Source organism: Polypterus senegalus, chromosome 3 (assembly GCF_016835505.1).
Source record: "Polypterus senegalus isolate Bchr_013 chromosome 3, ASM1683550v1, whole genome shotgun sequence".
NCBI lineage: Eukaryota > Metazoa > Chordata > Cladistia > Polypteriformes > Polypteridae > Polypterus > Polypterus senegalus.
The window spans coordinates 114,576,535-114,594,517 of record NC_053156.1 but is presented as its reverse complement, the minus strand read 5'-3'; positions in this window follow the sequence as shown (position 1 = coordinate 114,594,517).

Below are 17,983 nucleotides of genomic sequence, written 5' to 3'. Positions count from 1 at the left end.
TGTAGGTTTACATCGTGCTTTGTTTCCGAAGTAGCAGAACTCATCAATATGGTTGTATATGTCACTCGCTCGCTTCTTATTGTTTCGCTGCCTTCTCAATTATATGTTTTCTTCAGCGCTTTTTTGAGGTCTTCCTGATTTTCTATGTGCTGCGTGATTACGTGGGAGGCGTGATGATGTCACACGAACTCTCCCCACGGCGTTGAAGCTCATCTCCATTACAGTAAATGGAGAAAAACTGCTTCCAGTTATGACCATTACGCGTAGAATTTCGATATAAAACCTGCCCAACTTTTGTAAGGAAGCTGTAAGGAATGAACCTGCCAAATTTCAGCCTTCCACCCACACGGGAAGTTGGAGAATTAGTGATGAGTCAGTGAGTGAGTCAGTGAGTGAGTGAGTGAGGGCTTTGCCTTTTATTAGTATAGATATATACACACACTGCCTGGCCAAAAAAACAAGTCGCCACCTGGATTTAACTAAGCAAATAGGTACGAACCTCCTATTCGATAATTACTGCATGGGCGATTATCTTTCAGCTGGCAACATGTTATTTAACCCCAACTGGTGCAATGATTTGCTTCTCATTTCTTAAACAACCATGTCAAAAGACACATCTCGTGGTCGTGGAAAAGATGTTAGTCTGTTTGAGAAAGGTCAAATCATTGGCATGCATCAAGCAGAGAAAACATCTATGGAGATTGCAGAAACTACTAAAATTGGGTTAAGAACTGTCCAACGCATTATTAAAAACTGGAAGAATAGTGGGGACCCATCGTCTCCAAGGATGAAATGTGGCCAGTAAAAAAATCCTGAATGATCGTGATCGGTGATCACTTAAACGTTTGGTGAAATCAAATCGAAGAAAAACAACAGTAGAACTCAGGTCTATGTTTAATAGTGAAAGTAAGAGCATTTCCACACGCACAACGTGAAAGGAACTCAAGGGATTGGGACTGAACAGCTGTGTAGCTGTAAGAAAACCACTAATCAGTGAGGCAAACCGGAAAAAAGGCTTCATTTTGCTAGGGAGCATAAAGATTGGACTCTGGAGCAATGGAAGAAGGTCATGAGGTCTGATGAGTCCAGATTTTCCCTGTTCCAGAGTGATGGGTGCATCAGGGTAAGAAGAGAGGCAGATGAAGTGATGCACCCATCATGCCTAGTTCCTACTGTACAAGTCTGTGGGGGCAGTGCTATGATCTGGGGTTGCTGCAGTTGGTCAGGTCTAGGTTCAGCAACAGTATGTGCTCCAAGAATGAAGTCAGCTGACTACCTGAATATACTGAATGACCAGGTTATTCCATCAATGGATTTTTTCTTCCCTGATGGCACAGGCATATTCCAAGATGACAATGCCAGGATTCATCGGGCTCAAATTGTGAAAGGGTGGTTCAGGAAGCATGAGACATCATTTTCACACATGGATTGGCCACCACAGAGTCCAGACCTTAGCCCCATTGAGAATCTTTGGGATGTACTGGAGAAGGCTTTGCGCAGCGGTCAGACTCTACTATCATCAATACAAGTTCTTGGTAAAAAATGAATGCAGCACTGGATGGAACTAAATCTTGTGACATTTCAGAAGCTTATCGAAATAATGCCACAGCGAATGCGTGCCGTAATCAAAGCTAAAGTCGGCCCAACGAAATATTAGAGTGTGTGACCTTTTCTTTGGTGGCAACTTATTTTTTGGCCAGGCAGTGTATATATATATATATATATATATATATATATATATGAACAATATATAAAAAATAATTTATATAGAATCAATATGCACTTATATAATACATACTGTATATACGAAGAATTCTAATTTAAAGATAAGTTTTCTACGTCTGTTAAGATTAGTCCGATCCTATGGTCAGATGGCCTGGGAGGACAGAAAAAAAAACTCCAGGGGTGAGATGCATCAGCCTTGGTGCGTAACCTTAACTCCGCTTAGTTAGCGAACGAGAGGACTACTTTAACGGATTTAGGTCTTTTTTTTGTATAGTTTGCTTGGACATTCCGGTTGATTTTGCAACTTCTCTCATTGTGCTAAGAATCATAGTTCGTTTGAAGGAGCAATATATTTGCTCTAAACTGAGACAGAGGGTCCAGGCCGAGGAGAGGGGGAACAGTGACGTCAGGAGTGGAGAGCTGGGTAGGACCCTCCTCACTGTCCTGTTTCACTACTACGAGGGCAAAACCACAGGGGATAGCTAGTCTTCTTATATAATACGCTACTGTGGCTGTCCATTTGACTGTCCAAGATTTTAAATCACCTGTAGCTTGAAAACCATTTGAACTATTAACCTGAAATTTGGTACACATATACTATGTGACATCTACTATCCGCTTTCGGGGTGATGATTGACCTCCAAGGTTATTCCTCTTTTGATTCTTATTTTATTTTATTGTAGAATCAACTCTTGGTAGCGTCCAGCAGGGCAGCCACGCAGCACATGCGTATGCCTGCCATTCTCATTCTCTACCACCTTCGCCGTCACTTTCCCTACCTCTTCATAACCTTAATCATTCTTGAGGTAGATTGAAGACTTAAGTGCCAGCTTAAGTAAAAAATTAAAGAAAACATACTAAGTAATTACAACACAAATACTGACTAATCAATTTTAATGAGAAAAGATGCCGGCTAAAGAAGAGAAGTAGCGGGCCGCTATAGTGGAGAAAAGAAGAGCTTCTCAAGAAATAGCACACGCATCAACCTCTGAGAAAACGAATGTTAAACGTACAGAGAAAGATTATGAAAACTATGAATTCTCAAGTCAAGCGTATTCTGCAGTGTGCCATTACTGGTATGATATATTTGAGGTAGAACAGAAATGAATTATTTTCCATAATAGCAAAAGGCCACCTCACCACTTCTTTTATATTTAGCTCTTGGTATAATAAGCAGACCAGTGTTAGATGATCAGAGATTGTGATTGGAATTGTAAGGGGACAGCAAGTCAGCAAGATTATTCAGAGCTTTATATACCATAAGCAGTATTTTAAAATCCATTCTAAAAGACACAGGTAACCAATGTAATGATACTAATTTGAAGTTTTGTGGGATAGGTGCTCCAAAAGGAAAGAAAAAGATTATTTAAGGCTTTACACACCATTAGTAGTATTTTAAAGTCAGTTCTGAAGCACTTGGGTAACCTTTGTAACAGTGCTAAATTTGGAGAGGTGTGCTCAGATTTTCTTGTGCTGGTTATGATTCTTGCTGCCGCATTCTGTACTAAATGCAGCGCATTGAAGTCTTTCTTAGGTAGACCAGTTAGGAGTGCATTACAGTAATCTAATCGACTAAAAACAAAAGCATGAACTAATATAACATTGCAAGATGCTGAGAAAAGAAGTCTAACTTTTGCAGTGTTCCTTAAGTGAAAAATGCAGTTCTAGAAATTTGGTCAATGTGCGATTTTAAACTTTAAGTCAGAGTTCATGATTACACCTAAACTCTTTACTTCTGCCTTGACTTTTAGATAGATAGATACTTTATTAATCCCAAGGGGAAATTCACAATTTTCACATTTCATATTCACAATTTAATGCTAAGGGATCAAGCTTATTTCTAATGCCCTCATCATTTCCGTTTTTACCGAACAAATCAGAGATGCCAGGGCATCAGGCTCATCAGGTACTATGAAAAATAAAGCTGTGTGTCAATCTCATAGCTGTGGTAGTCTTCCTTGTGTTTTGATATAATCTGGCCTAATGGAAGCATGTAGATTGAAAAAATCAGTGGGCCCAGAACAGATCCTTTCTACCCTCAAAATAAGACTGAAACCAATTTAAGAGACTACCAGAGAGAACCACACAATGACCATGGCAATGTAAAATAATACTGTGGTCTATGTTATTGGATGCTGCACTCATGTCAAAGAGAACAAGAACTGATATGTTATCTGTGTCTGCATTTACCCACAAGTCATTCACTACTTTAACCCATGCAGTTTCTGTACTATGATTCGTTCTAAAACCTGACTGAAACCTGTCAAGAATAGACAAAATGCTTTTTCTAGGATTTTTTTTTTTAAAAGCAGGCTAAATTAGGTCTGAAGTTGTCAAAGATAGAGAAGTCTAGATTATTTTTCTTGAGTGGGAGTTTAACTACTGAAGTCTTTAGAGAATCTGAAAGGGCCCCCCATATCTAAGTTACAAGTTATCTAAGTCAAGCATACTATCAATGAGCACATCAGAGACTTCTTAGAAAAAAAACTGTACGTGATATAAGTGAAAGCTGTGTAAAATTACAAGTTCAAACTAATTTGAGTAAATTTTAGTAAATCTTTGAGACAGTGACCCCTGGATTTATCAGGTCAAGCATGGTATGCTAGAATATTTTGGTCACATCATAACAAAAGAAGGATCTATCGAGAAAACACTAATTCTTGGAGAAAACGCAAAATTCAAAGAGGAAGATGGACAACAAGATTAATGGATACATTTATGGAAGATAGAGACATTCAGTTTCAGAAATTGAATAACAATCCCATTTACAGGAAAGCCTATAGCAACCAATCAGAAGCAATCAAGCAATGGTGTGGACAAAAGTGAACCTGGTAACTCAAAGACGCTTCAGATTTTGTTCCCCCAATTTTCCATCGGTGGCTAAATTTACCTATCTAGTAACAGGCAGTTGCTGAAATCTACTCCTATTGCCTTACTGCTGTTTACCTATTCTCATATATAAAATGATTTTTTAGAGTTTATTTTGGCTTGCCCTGGAATATATCAGTAAAATTGTACCGTTTTCTGATACAACTGGACTGTGCTTATTCAGTTCACCGTTGACCAGATCATGTGCATGCTGAAAGGCATATTCATTTTAAAGATCAAAAAATCTAGCCATGTTTTGAAACAGTTTTTTCTATTAAGGGGTTAAACAGAGATGAGTGTATCAGAATACCAACAGTCACAGGGCAAGTACAAATCATGTATTGTATGCCAGTCCATTGCAAGGAATTCACAAGAAAACAGACAAACTTTCTCACTTGTGGGTGTCAATTGGGGGTTACAGCATGGGATTTGAGATTTAGGGGAGGTAGGATCAAGGTAGGTAGGGCAAGCCAACTTATATTTTCTTTTCAATACTACTGTCTTTGGAACTGGACTGGAATTGCTGTGGCAATACTATTAATTACATTGCATTTTTAACTTTCCGGTATTTTACAACCATTTCAAGTTTGGCATATTCATGCACCAGTTGCATTGCAGTCCTTCACTATTTTTAACCTATTTGAAAATGTACAATGCTTCACTACAGACAGTTGTATCTCAGCTGTTAATTGGACTGTGTTTCATGCTTTTGTAGATTAAAAGTTTTGTGCCTTTGATTTTTCAAAATAATTTTTGCTTCATTGTTAAATCAAAATGATTACAAAGAAACTAGACAACAAGAGTGTCACTCCTTCTCCCCAGCTTCTACTCTCACCCGCCCAAATCCAGTTCAATTTTTCAGTAGGTAACTATTCTTCTAAAGTTTCCCTATTTTTTTGCTAAGCTGTATGTTCATTCATTGTCTTGATTGTTTATTTACATCACAGTACCAGCCCATTCTAGTGTAGAAAGTGACATAATTTGTATCCATACCATACTTGGGACACCAGTCAATTACAAAGTGGACACAAATACACATGCACCCCAACCACACACTAAGGCCAATTTAGTATCGCCAATCCACCTAACCTGCATGTCTTTGAACTGTAGGAGGAAGCTGGAGCACCCAGAGGAAACACACTCAGGCAAGAGGAGAGCATGCAAACTCCACACAGGAAGGACCCGGGGCATGAACCCTAGTCTCCTTACTGCAAGGCAGGTGAGCTACCGCTGCTCCACTGTGCTGCCCTTAATTGGTATCCGAAACTGGATAGTAACATTGTGTTTTCTTTTGTACTGCAGCGGCACATGCACACTGTTAAGTGTTAAACAAGTAGCTAATTAGTGTTTTACAAGATTTATATTATGCAGAAGTTCTTGATGGATGGTTTTATAGGTGTTTAGGAGTGTCTTATTTATATTTGGAAAAACTGTTTAGCAGACTTTGGATGTTCAGAAATACAGGTTTGGAGAGCATTAGGGTATACAGGTGGCATGCTACCCCATCACTTTGAGTTAGTGCGAAGGTCAGTTGCTAAATTTAATTGCCTTTGAGGGTGTCAGTCAGACTGTAACTCACAAAGATGGCATATTATACCAATCCATACCAACTAATCGGCACAGTTTAATTTGGTCTCTATGAAGTTTACTTAATTTTGTGGTTCACAGAAAATGATACTCTCCATGCAAATTTACTGTGGACATCTATACTCTCACTGTGGTTGAACAATTGCTAAATAAATTAGGAAAAACGAGAAATTTGACAAGCAAGTGTTCATCACCTTGTTGCTGAGCTACTAGCTAACCTGTCCTAATACCTCAAGCAGACACTTTTTAAAAGTTGCACATTTTATTTCCTTATGTATTTTCAATATTAGCATTCAATAGAAGCTCAGTGTGATTTCTGCACCTTTCTGTTATGTCAGAATTAGTTGGAAATGAAAACATTGACATTTTATTACCTAAGTTGATGTGTTCATTGGTATAGCTATAAATAGAGGGACTAGAGTTCCTATGTATTTTATAGTTATAAAAGTCTGAGGTTTTTACAAAACAATTTGAAAAATGTGCTTCCTCTTGGCAATTGCCTGGCAGAATGAGAGGAGAAGTGCAGTTGAGTTTGGAGTTTTCTGGAAGTCTGCAGGTGCTATAACACACAGTTACAGTACAATACCTATTTTAGTTTGATGGGGCAATGTTCTGGTTATTCCATCTTTTGTTCAGCCACTGCTGTGACCAATATACTCTTGTCAGGTCCTGTCGGCTGGCTTTAAATCATTCATGAAAAGTTTCAAAATCCTTTTTTTTTTTAATAAAGCAAAAATGATATGGCAAGATATTATTTAAGATTAGGGGGCTTAGCCTCCTGCTTGCTTTGCTCGCCCAACCCCTCCCATTCCTCCCTGGGCGCACTACGCTCTAACGACTTTGCATCTCTGCCACTCATGTTGTTGGATGGGCTGAACCCACGCTGAGGAGGTGCAGTCTGATCAGCTGTTCTCTTTCTGCTCCTGCTGCCAAGCTGCATGTTCTGCTTGTTGCGCTGCGCGTTGATCATTTAAAAGCCTGTACAGTAGCTGTCCTTTTGTCTCACTGCATTGTCTTGCGGGACGTTAAAGTGTCTCTCGCGGGACGTCAAATTGTCTTCCAAGAAGATCACATATCATCTCCTTTCAAGCCTTCCAAGATTTTTTTTTAAAATAGTGAGATAACAACTGACCTTTATTCTAACACTAGCAAAACACTAGTGGAGAAGAAGTGTGTTAAAGAAGTTATAAAAAAGAAAAGGAAACTTTTTAAAAATAACGTAACATTTGCTTTCTATTCGTTTGAATAAGCACAGTCCTTCACCAGCAATTATTTTATGTTAGCTCAGACCCGGCACTTTCTCTCGCACTTTTGCTGAGTTTGTGCCAAACACTATTCCATCCCTGACCATCTCATCTTTGTTTGCATAAGCACAGTCCTTCACCAGCAATTTTAACTTAGTTACAAAGTGACCAAAAGTCTTGTTTATACCCTGCGTCCTCTCATTAAACTTGTATCTCGTGAATATCGTATTTGTCTTAGGCATGACAAACGCCAGTGGCAGCGTGTCTATGAACTTAATTTAAAGTTAAGCTTTCCACCTTGCTTTCCTATTCGTTTGCATAAGCACAGTCCTTCACCAGCAAGTTTAACTCCGTTACAGCAATTTTAACTCAGTTACAAAGTGATCCAAAGTCTCGTTTATACCCCGCATCTTCTCATTAAACTTGTATCTCGCGAATATCGTATTCTTCGTAGGCATGACAAACGGCAGCATCGGCGTGTCTATAAACTTAATTTAAACTTGCAGTTTACACCGTGCTTTGTTTCTGCAGTAGCTGCACTTATGAATATGCTTGTATGCGTCACTCGCTTCATATTCTTTTGCTGCCTTCTCAATTGTGTAATGCGTTTTTTGTTCAGCGCTCTTTGGAGCTCTTGCTTGTTGTCTGCGTACTGCGTTCACAGTCAGTTCACGTGAGCCGCTCAGAGTACATGCATCGAAGGTTCTCAGCTGTACTTGTGCTATCTCGTGCGATCTTGAGATGTCCACGGCTTTATTTAATGTTAGCTAAGAACCGGCACTTAAAAGTTTCTCTCGCACTTTCGCTGAGTTTGTGCCAAACACTAGTCTATCCCTGACCATCTCATCTTCATTTGCATAAGCACAGTCATTCACCCGTGAATATTTAGCGGCAGCTTGTCTATTGGATTGCCCTGACAGAAGGCCTTATATGGGCAAGCACTCAATTACATGGGAGGCGTGACGATGAGGGACGCAACTCCGCCTCACCCAGCAACCGAGCTGCAAGCTATGGCCGTATATGTGTACATAAGTAGGTTCCAGTTATGACCATTACACGTAGAATTTCAAATGAAACCTGCCTAACTTTTGTAAGTAAGCTGTAAGCAATGAGCCTGCCCAATTTCAGCCTTCTACCTACACGGGAAGTTGGGGAATTAGTGATGAGTCAGTCAGTCAGTGAGCCTGTCAGTGAGTAAGTCAGTCAGTGAGGGCTTTGGCTTTTATTAATATAGATTCTATGTGATCAGCTCTGTATTATGAAAACCTGAGCAACATCACAGCCTAAAGTAAATAATTTCTGTATGACAGTCACTTAAAAGTTAACTTTTGTCTGGTCTGCTCTGGTTTTATTACATTGTAATATAATGAAATCCAATATATTAAGGACTTGCCTGGAATATTCAGAATTTGTTAAGCTGTTTAGACTGTTTCTTGTTGTTTTAGATAAGAATGTCTGGTCAGTAGCATTTGAATTGCAATGCATTAGGGAAAATTTACTGAGTACAGTATGTACAGGGGACTTGGCATTGGTCTCCTGTTTGCCTGGAAATATTGCTCTGAAACCTCACCACATACAATATTCACTAAAGAACCAAAAATATAGCTGTTGGCGCCAACAGGAGCAAAACTTTGCTGTTTGGATGCCAGGTTTTCTTGAGTCATACATGTTGTTCATTGTCTATCCTGCCTAATCTAGTTCAGGGTTATTTGGTCATAAAAGGGCCCCCTTTTAATTACTCCATTTCCGTTACTCCATTTCAAGTCTTAGGACAGTTGGTAATTATATATTTTAGTCTAGTTTAATTAGTAATCTAAACCATCAACCATGCAGTTCTTGACTGTAAATAGTATTTGAATAGTATTCCCACCCCATGACCCTGTATGTGTCCTAAAGGCTTATTGGAATTCAAAAACTGATCCTAATCAGTTTCAAGAACATTTTAGAAAGGCGGGCGTAAAATAAATGCATAATGAGTTAGTGCCATCTGCAGCACATAAGATATTTTCTGTTTTGGCCCACTGGGACCACACTGGCTACCTACTTATTTCAAACAATTTCTTTAAAGGACATCAATTTGTGATTTAATTATTAGTACTATTAAATTAGATTACTTGTTTCTCCATTGTGCATAACTCTCTGAAGAAATGTGTGAAACTTATTTGTGTATTTTATACAGTAGGTGTAATTACCTCTTGTGCAACTCCCTTATTGTATGTATAATCCCTCTAAAAGTTATATGAAGTCATTTTCCTTTAGAATAGCACAATTATACCAGTGCACAAGACACTAAATAAGATTTTGCTTAGTAACATGTTGTGCGATTTGCAGTTGTATCTTGTTTTTATGAGTAATATTGAGGAAGAAAACAATTGTGAAAATAAATAAAATAAATAAAGGTGACAGCTAAATAAATAGACATGAAAGCATCCATATTTTAAAACTTGTTAGGGGACTGGATTTTCTCCAGATAATCTTATTTCCCCCACATTCTAAACTCACATATTTTGTAAATTGAAAACTGTAAATTGCACAGATGATAGTGAATATGCAAAACTGTACATTGAACTGGGATGGCCATGCAACTTGCAATCTAATCAATATAAGTGTTTTTATATAGGCCTTGCTTCGAAGAAGATGAGATGAAGCTGCAGGATGCGACGATCGACCTTGACCAAGAAGCCGCCAAGATCAGCCTCAGGATCAGCACCGATAAGCATGGCCCAAATGAGGGGAGTGATAATCAGACCGAAGTGGCTGGAGGAATAGGAGAGATTCACCTACTTGGGTACTGTGATCGCCAAAAATGTATATGCAGAATCAGATGTCAAGTGCCACATCTGGGAGGCAACAGCAGCCTTCCAGAGGATGAACAAGATCTGGTCCTCACCATGTATCTCCCTGAAGATCAAGCTTCACATGCTTATCTCTTTTATGATCCCTATAGCCATTTATGCCAGCAAAACCAGGAAGGGGTCAGCAAGTATCAATAAGAAGCTTGACATCTTTCAGCAGAGGTGCCCACACCAAACTCTCAAGATCCAACACTATGACCACATCACCAAAAAAGAGGTTCTACAAAGAAGTGGCTTGTTCTAAAGATTCTGACTGGTGGGCACATGTCCTTTAAATGGAGTACCATCAGATCCCAAAGACGGCAATGACATGGGTACCTCCCAATGACAATCACCAAGAGGATGGAACACTTAATGAAGAATGTTTGCAAAAGATCTGAAGGCGCTGAACATCAGTTGAGATGAAGCAGAGACCTTTGCCAAAGACCAAGGGCCTCATGTATAAACGGTGCGTACGCACAGAAATGTTGCGTAAGAACTTTTCCACGTTCAAATCGCGATGTATAAAACCTGCACTTGGCGTAAAGCCACACACTTTTCCACGGTACCTCATACCTTGTCGTACGCAAGTTCTCCACTCGGTTTTGCAGACTGGCGGCTCCCAGCGTCAAAGCAGTGCTACTGTTCCTGTGTGGTTACACCTTATTTTCCTGACGCGGCCTTATAAATACACTGAAACTAACCGCATGTTGTTTATTATTGTAACGCATCTGATTGTAATTAACTTGTAACAATATAATGGTCCAGGGAACAGCCATAGTATTCCAAATACCATAACTGCTTTAGCGTTGTTACTGTCACTGCACCTTCTTCTTCTTTCAGCTCCTCCCGTTAGAAGTTGCCACAGCGGATCATCTTTTTCCATATTACTCTCACTGCACCACTCGGAGTATTTATATTACTGTATCTGAATATGAATCACAGCAGCAGCTGATCGGAAAGAGAATTATCGGTATACAGCTTCAAGGACACGCGGTCTCAGCCACTGCAAAATATTTTAAAGCATTTCCCGTACGGACCTCGCGGTTCAGAAACAGTTTCATCCCAAGAACTTTAAATGCACTGAATCAATTTCTCCTTGTAGAACTGTTTGAACTTATAAGTACAATCACCCCACTGTAAACTTGCACTACAGTTATAATATCGCACAACCTGAGCCACTTTATAAAGCGCGTATTTACATATGATAACGATATCATTTTTAAGGTGAAATGCAGCAAAATGTTTATTAAATTATACAGATAAAACTTTAACTTCATTTAAATAATCTATATTCTTCACTGAGAGTGTCGTGAAGGATAGAATAATTAAACATATACTATGAAGATATTTCAATGTTCCTTAAACGTTTTGAAGAATCGGCGCTAAGCTTACAGATGGCTTAACTTCTATTACAGAGCTGATTGTGTGGCGATCGGTTACTTGTGGAAAGAAAAGCAAGGGCCGCAGTGGCGGCTACGCCAATATATATTGAATATAAAACAGAAAGAGAAAATAACAACACAGCTAAAAACGCAGCGACAAATTTCGGCAAAAGTTAAATGCTTGTGTCATGAGCACGAGGCGGCTATGCAGTGTCTGCAAAGGACGTGGCCATGCACTGTGTATAAGCTGCCTTACTGACATTGGCGGGCGAAGGAGCCACCGATTCTTCCTCAGCCCAGTGCCACCACAAGCCCAGAGCCGCCCCTGAGTACTGCTGCAAAAAATTATTTCATCAAAGTGAAACACATGTTTAATAACGTGCTTTAACTCCTATCATCATGAAAATGATATCACGTATACATCTCAGTATTTTAGTTATTCAGAGAGCTGTAATATCACGAATGTAATGGACTCTGTGTCCAGTTGGAGGAAGCGAGCCGGTTTAAGAAGCAAGTAGTGATTCACACACATAGGCACATAGAAGATCAAATACAAAACAAAGCATTTAACGTGCTACTTTAATTACGATGTGATTTGAGAAACTGGTTAATTAAACGATTATAAGAAGTTTATGATGTTCTACTTTAATGACAAAATAAACTACGTGATTAAATTGGAAATGTCGAGATTGAAGTTGACATTTCGTGCTTTTTCCCCACTGTGTGCCTTTTTTTCTCTGTACCCTAATAAGCTATCATATGACACTCAGACAGTGGACTACAACTCGCCTTTTCACGGCAACTTTGATATGTGACTTCTTTTTTATTTCCGGCACTGTGCGATGTTGTGAACATGAGCTTTCAAGTTTCTCCAACACGCTATGTCACTCGATCAACTTCCTTTTGTTGATTATACCACAGTTTAATTAAACAAATAGTATGTTTTTCCTTTGCCTCCACTTGGTATTCACTGAAATTCTTATATTTTCCCCCGTGCTTTTCCCATTGTCTTTTCACAGAATGCTGAGCTTAAGGGTGATTTATATTGATTTGCATATTCAAAGAGGCGTAATTCTGGGTGGAGTGGGGGCGTTACATGAAGCGTGTGCACGAGCGTTAGTTTTCACGCTGATCAGGATTTATGTAACGGAAGAACATGGAAGTTGGAGTACGCACAGATTCCTGCATCTGGATTTTTCTGTGCATAAGCACATTTCGGCTTTTGTGCTTACGCCATGTTATAGTGCGAGTTCTACGCACGGCATTATACATGAGGCCCCAGAAATGCCAGAGAATGCTTGTTGCCCAACAAGCTATGTAGCATGGGAGGACCTAAGTGCTTCAGCTATGAAGGGAAAAGTTTATTTTCAGGTAAAGAAATTAGAAGGAAAGAAAGCAGCTGTAACAGAGCCTCTGGATCATTTAAGGGTTTTAAAATGTTCTGTGCTATAGCTTTGACAGTGTTTGTACAAGCTGATGCCTTTAGCTTTCAAACTTTACATCTAATGACCTGGTTTATGTTATATCCTCCCTAGCCTCCAGTTAAATGTCTAGTTTATTCTATTATTGCTTGTTTGGATTCCCACAACTACCTTACTACTCTATCCAACCTCATTTAACCTTTTGCACTTTCCTTTGTAAATATTGCCTCTACTTCTTGTCAGGATTTTTACTTGATTGTGTGTTTTGTCTTCATGCAGAGAAAATGCCTTAATGGTGATCTCCCAGGCTTTTATATGATGGAACACTGAAAGCTTGAATTGGATGGTGGAGGTAACATGAAGTTAAAGACCTTCTTTTGGTCTTTGACTTCCTGGCTGTAGAGTTAAAATACAGACACATGAACTGCACTGTAACCTTCAAATCTTTCCTGTGCCCTATTTAAATTGGTGCCTGTAAAGTATGTGGCATGATCTCACTTTTGGAAAAATACACTATCTCCTTTAATTAATTAGCTTACCTAGCAGATGCTTTTACAAAAGGACGTAAGAAGAAGCTTGTTCAGTTATGTAATAAGTAAGCAAGCAAGTAAGTAATCTAATATCTATCTAAGTTGACCCAATAGCTCATCCAGATGTTTTTAAAAGGTTGCCAAGGTGTCTGCTTCTGCTAGAAGACTTGATAATTTGTTCCAGTGTCCCGCAACTCTTTTTGTGAAGAAGTGCTTCCAGGAATCAATATTAAATGCACTTAATTTCCATTGTCATCCTCAAGTATATGATTTAATATTTTATTCATTTTTTGTACATGGTGATCAGAACTGGACAGATGTGCTCTAACAAATGCACTATGCAGTCGGAGTGACTTCACAAATCTAAATTTTTTCAATATTTCTGTAATGTTCAGATGATCGGCAATAGTCTTGCGAAAAGGTAAGTAATTCTTACCTCAGGTGACATTTGTCCAAGGGGGAAAATTTAGGTTTTCACCAAAACTCAATAAAGAAACAAACAAATACATAAATAGATACATTTTCTAACAAACAACTACACCCTCAAATACAGACCAGAACTGCTGAAAAAAATATAAACAACATATTTGTGTTTTATTCAGTCTACATAATAGTAGATTCCAGGCCACATCGCCTCCTTTCTAGAGCTATTGTACTGGTCCAAGCTGTTGTAGGACATTGTCAAGCATAAGAAGAATGCTTTTACTGTATTTTGCCTACGGATGAACAAAATGACTAGGCAGTGATGAATATAGCAAGCTTTAGCTGGTGAAACCTGCCAAAAAGGCAAAGCCTGTGTATTAGATTTTAACTTCAAAAAGTTATACGAGTTAACTACAAACAACTTTGTGGTTTCCAGGCAGTGAAGTATAGCCTAGTGGTTAATGTTATAAACCACAAGGCTACATACAGGTTTATTCCCTATCTGTCACTCTGTGTTTCTCTATAAGCACTATGCTTTTATTATTTGTAAGTTGCTTTGGATAAAAGGATGAAGTGGAAAAAAGTAATATGACTTAATGTTGTTTGGATGAAGGGTGGTAGCAGGTAATATGGAGAGGTAGTTAAAAAAAATAAGAAATATATTTTTGTTAAATGATAAAAGCAGGTTTGAGGATGTGAAGCTTAGTATCAGAAACCGCAGAGTGTCAAGAAGCTGGGCGGATACATCTGAGTGCAGAAGAAGAAGCACAATATAATGAAAGGCCCTACTGTTACTTCTTTCTTTCTTTACAGTAAAACACAATAATGTGGAAATTACTGGACAGACATGAAAAATCAAGTAACTGCCAAAAATGGCATGTTCTTTTATAGCAAAAATATAATGGTTCTTCTAGGGATGAAATTAAGATAAACATATATAAGAGAGCAAAATCAGGGACTCAGCTAAGAAATGAGGCTAATATAAATTACTAGCCAACCCGCGGCGTACCATCCGCCGCATAATCAGGCCGGTTTTTTATTGAATTTTAAGCACAGGGAGAAAATTAACATTTGAAACACCGGTAATGTAATAAATCAGCAAGAAAAGCAACATTGTAACAATGCACGGAACGAACCAACACACAATCGTCCGTGACTGAAAACCGGCGGATCGTCCTCGCGCCTTCTGCTGCCAGACGGAGGGATGGGGGTTCACGGCACGGAGAGTGGAACGGGAGGAGAGAAGGACGTCCATTCAGCTCCGTCCGTCATGCTAGTCTGCTGATTTCTCGTTCAGTATGTACTGCCCGGTCACGTGCCCACCTCCAACTTGTCACTTGTGTCGTCGTCTTTACACAGTCCAGATGCACATGTGACTGACGTGGACTTTTCATTGCTCTGTGCGGTTTTGGCCGCTTTTCTATATATAATCAACCAAGACACCTGACCACGGTAGTAGCGAGGTGGGAGGGGGGTGCGTAGAAAGTGCAGGAGCATCTAAGAAGACGCACGTTTGTCGCGACGCAACCAGTGGGAGCGTCAGGACCGATCCGGGGTAGACGGCCGCCTTTGTGCGAATGTGGTTTCGCCGCCCTACGTACCTATTTTCTATTATGATATGACGGATATTACTATTACATGTACTACTTCAAACAGGATTATGACGGTGTTAGGGTTAGAGTCGGGATGTATAAATAAAATTTAATTTCAAACGATTAATTTCAAATCAAACCAGCCTAGATTAGAAAGCCGGTTTATTTAATCGTTCTAGCGACAGGCAGCTCTGCACACAGTGACAGTCAATTCAGAGATCGCCGCAGCCCCGCTGTCTTTTGCCGCTTCTCTTGACTCGCAATCCCGTTGAGGAACGACGCCTCACATGAAATCTATCGCCGCGACGCAACTATGAAATATGCAAGTTGAACGTTGACTAAGGGACTACACACATTTAGAGAGCGTGCGTAAACACATGGTAAGCAATGGAACCGTTCAGACAGAGCGCGCGATGAGCGGCGACCATCAAAGGCTTTTTGCCGCTCGCGAGCAAATCGCTATGTATGTGGAGTCCCTAATAGGCATCAACGCATCGACTACAATACACGCCACTTTTGGCAAACTTTGCTCACTGCAAACGCCGCCGCTGCTATAGTCGTCGGGCGCTCAGACTTTAAAATTCAAAGGCGGACAGCCGCCGGTCGCAGCGTCGCCGGCAGCTGCACGCCTCCTCAACGGCCGCCTTTGAGTTTGCGCCCACGCGGGCACGTTTTGCCCGCCGCCAGGATCGGCCCTGGGGAGCGTATGAGTTGCACTTAGTGGGAATTCCACGGTTTGCAGCCGAATGGGGCTCAACGGCTTACCCACGCCGGGTAGACACACGGTCAATGTCATGCATAATTATTTATTGAATGCTAAACACTGGAAAGACACCGTTGTCTAAAAGGGAGGGTTTGAGGATACAACAGAAAGTGAATGAAAAGATGGAACTGTAGACTTTTCATTGCTCTGTGCGGTTTTGGCTGCCTTTCTATATATAATCCACCAAGACACCTGACCATGGTAGTAGCGAGGTGGGAGGGGGGTGTGAACAAAGTGCAGGAGCATCTAAGAAGACGCATGTTTGTCGCGGATGCGAATTGCTGTATGTAGCGTGTAAAACAGTTTGCCATGGAGCACGTGGTGGAGCGTCGTAAACGAAAACTCAGTTTTTAAAGACTGCTCACTTCATTGTGTTTTGACCTCAGTTGTAAAGGATTGTTTTAAGGATCCCATGGGATACCCCTCGCAAACCGTTTGACATGCTGCACCATAGAGTCCGGACGTATTCATGTAATCAGCGTATTGTTGAGCAGACTGTATAATAATGCCTCTGTGACTAAGAACAACGGACACCACATCACCGAAGTTATCCCAATGTTGGCAAACAAAGCTAAGAGCCATGTCACGAAGTTTGAGAGCAACAGTTTAGTCAATGACATTTCTTCAAAAAAAACCCGACTGACAGAAACAAACAATTACCTGAAGCAGGAATTTCCATAACATTGAAAGAATTGTTGTTTCCATGAAATACATTTGAAGCGGCAGCCATGGAGGGCAAAAGAATAGTCAACGTGGCTCACAGCTGAGTTTGGACCGGAGCACAGACCAATGCGAGTGAGTATGTGTTTGATGAGCTGTTTGATTTGGCGGGCAGTGGTCTGAGGTGCGTTCCTGAGCACGTGGGAGGAGGGGTAGAGTTTCTGGGCGGGGCTTCGTTGTTCCTTTCGCATGGTTTTCATGGTGTCGAAACCAAAAGAATAATGAAAAGTCAACGTGGCTTAGACGTGCATGTGGACTCCTAGCAAAGACGAAAGAGGCTAACTGGGTGGTCGGTGAGTTTTGCGTCCGGGCACATGGGCAGGCAGTGTGAATGCCTAGAGAGCGAGGGGACGCGGGCCGGTGAAAAAGGAGTGTTGGTGGGTAGGAAAACGTCTTCCGTGTTCCTGCAGGAGCATCTAAGAAGACGCATGTTTGTCGCGGATGCGAATCTGTATGTAGTGTGTAAAACAGTTTGCTATGGTGCAAGCGGTCATGCGTTGTAACCGAAAAATCGTTTTTTAAAGACTGCTTACTTCATTGTGTTTTAACCTCAGTTGTAAAGGATTGTTTTAAAGATCCCATGAGATACCCCTCACCTGCTGCATATGGCGATTCACCTCCGCGAGAAACTCGCCTCTATGAACAGTCAACGTAGCTCGGAGGTGCATGACATTAACCTGCCCTGCACCGCATGTGGCCTCCTCGACAGACGAATATAAATGACGCCACTTTTTCTGTGTCCTCGCGTCCGACTTGGTGGGCGTGGCCCTGCGAGTTGTCGCCGTATCCAATGGAGTTGGTGGGCGTGGCTCCTTCCTTCGTGCGCCATAGGTGTCTCACTTGTCGGCGGCTTAGTGAATCCACGCCCCTTCCGGCGTGCTTTTCATGGTT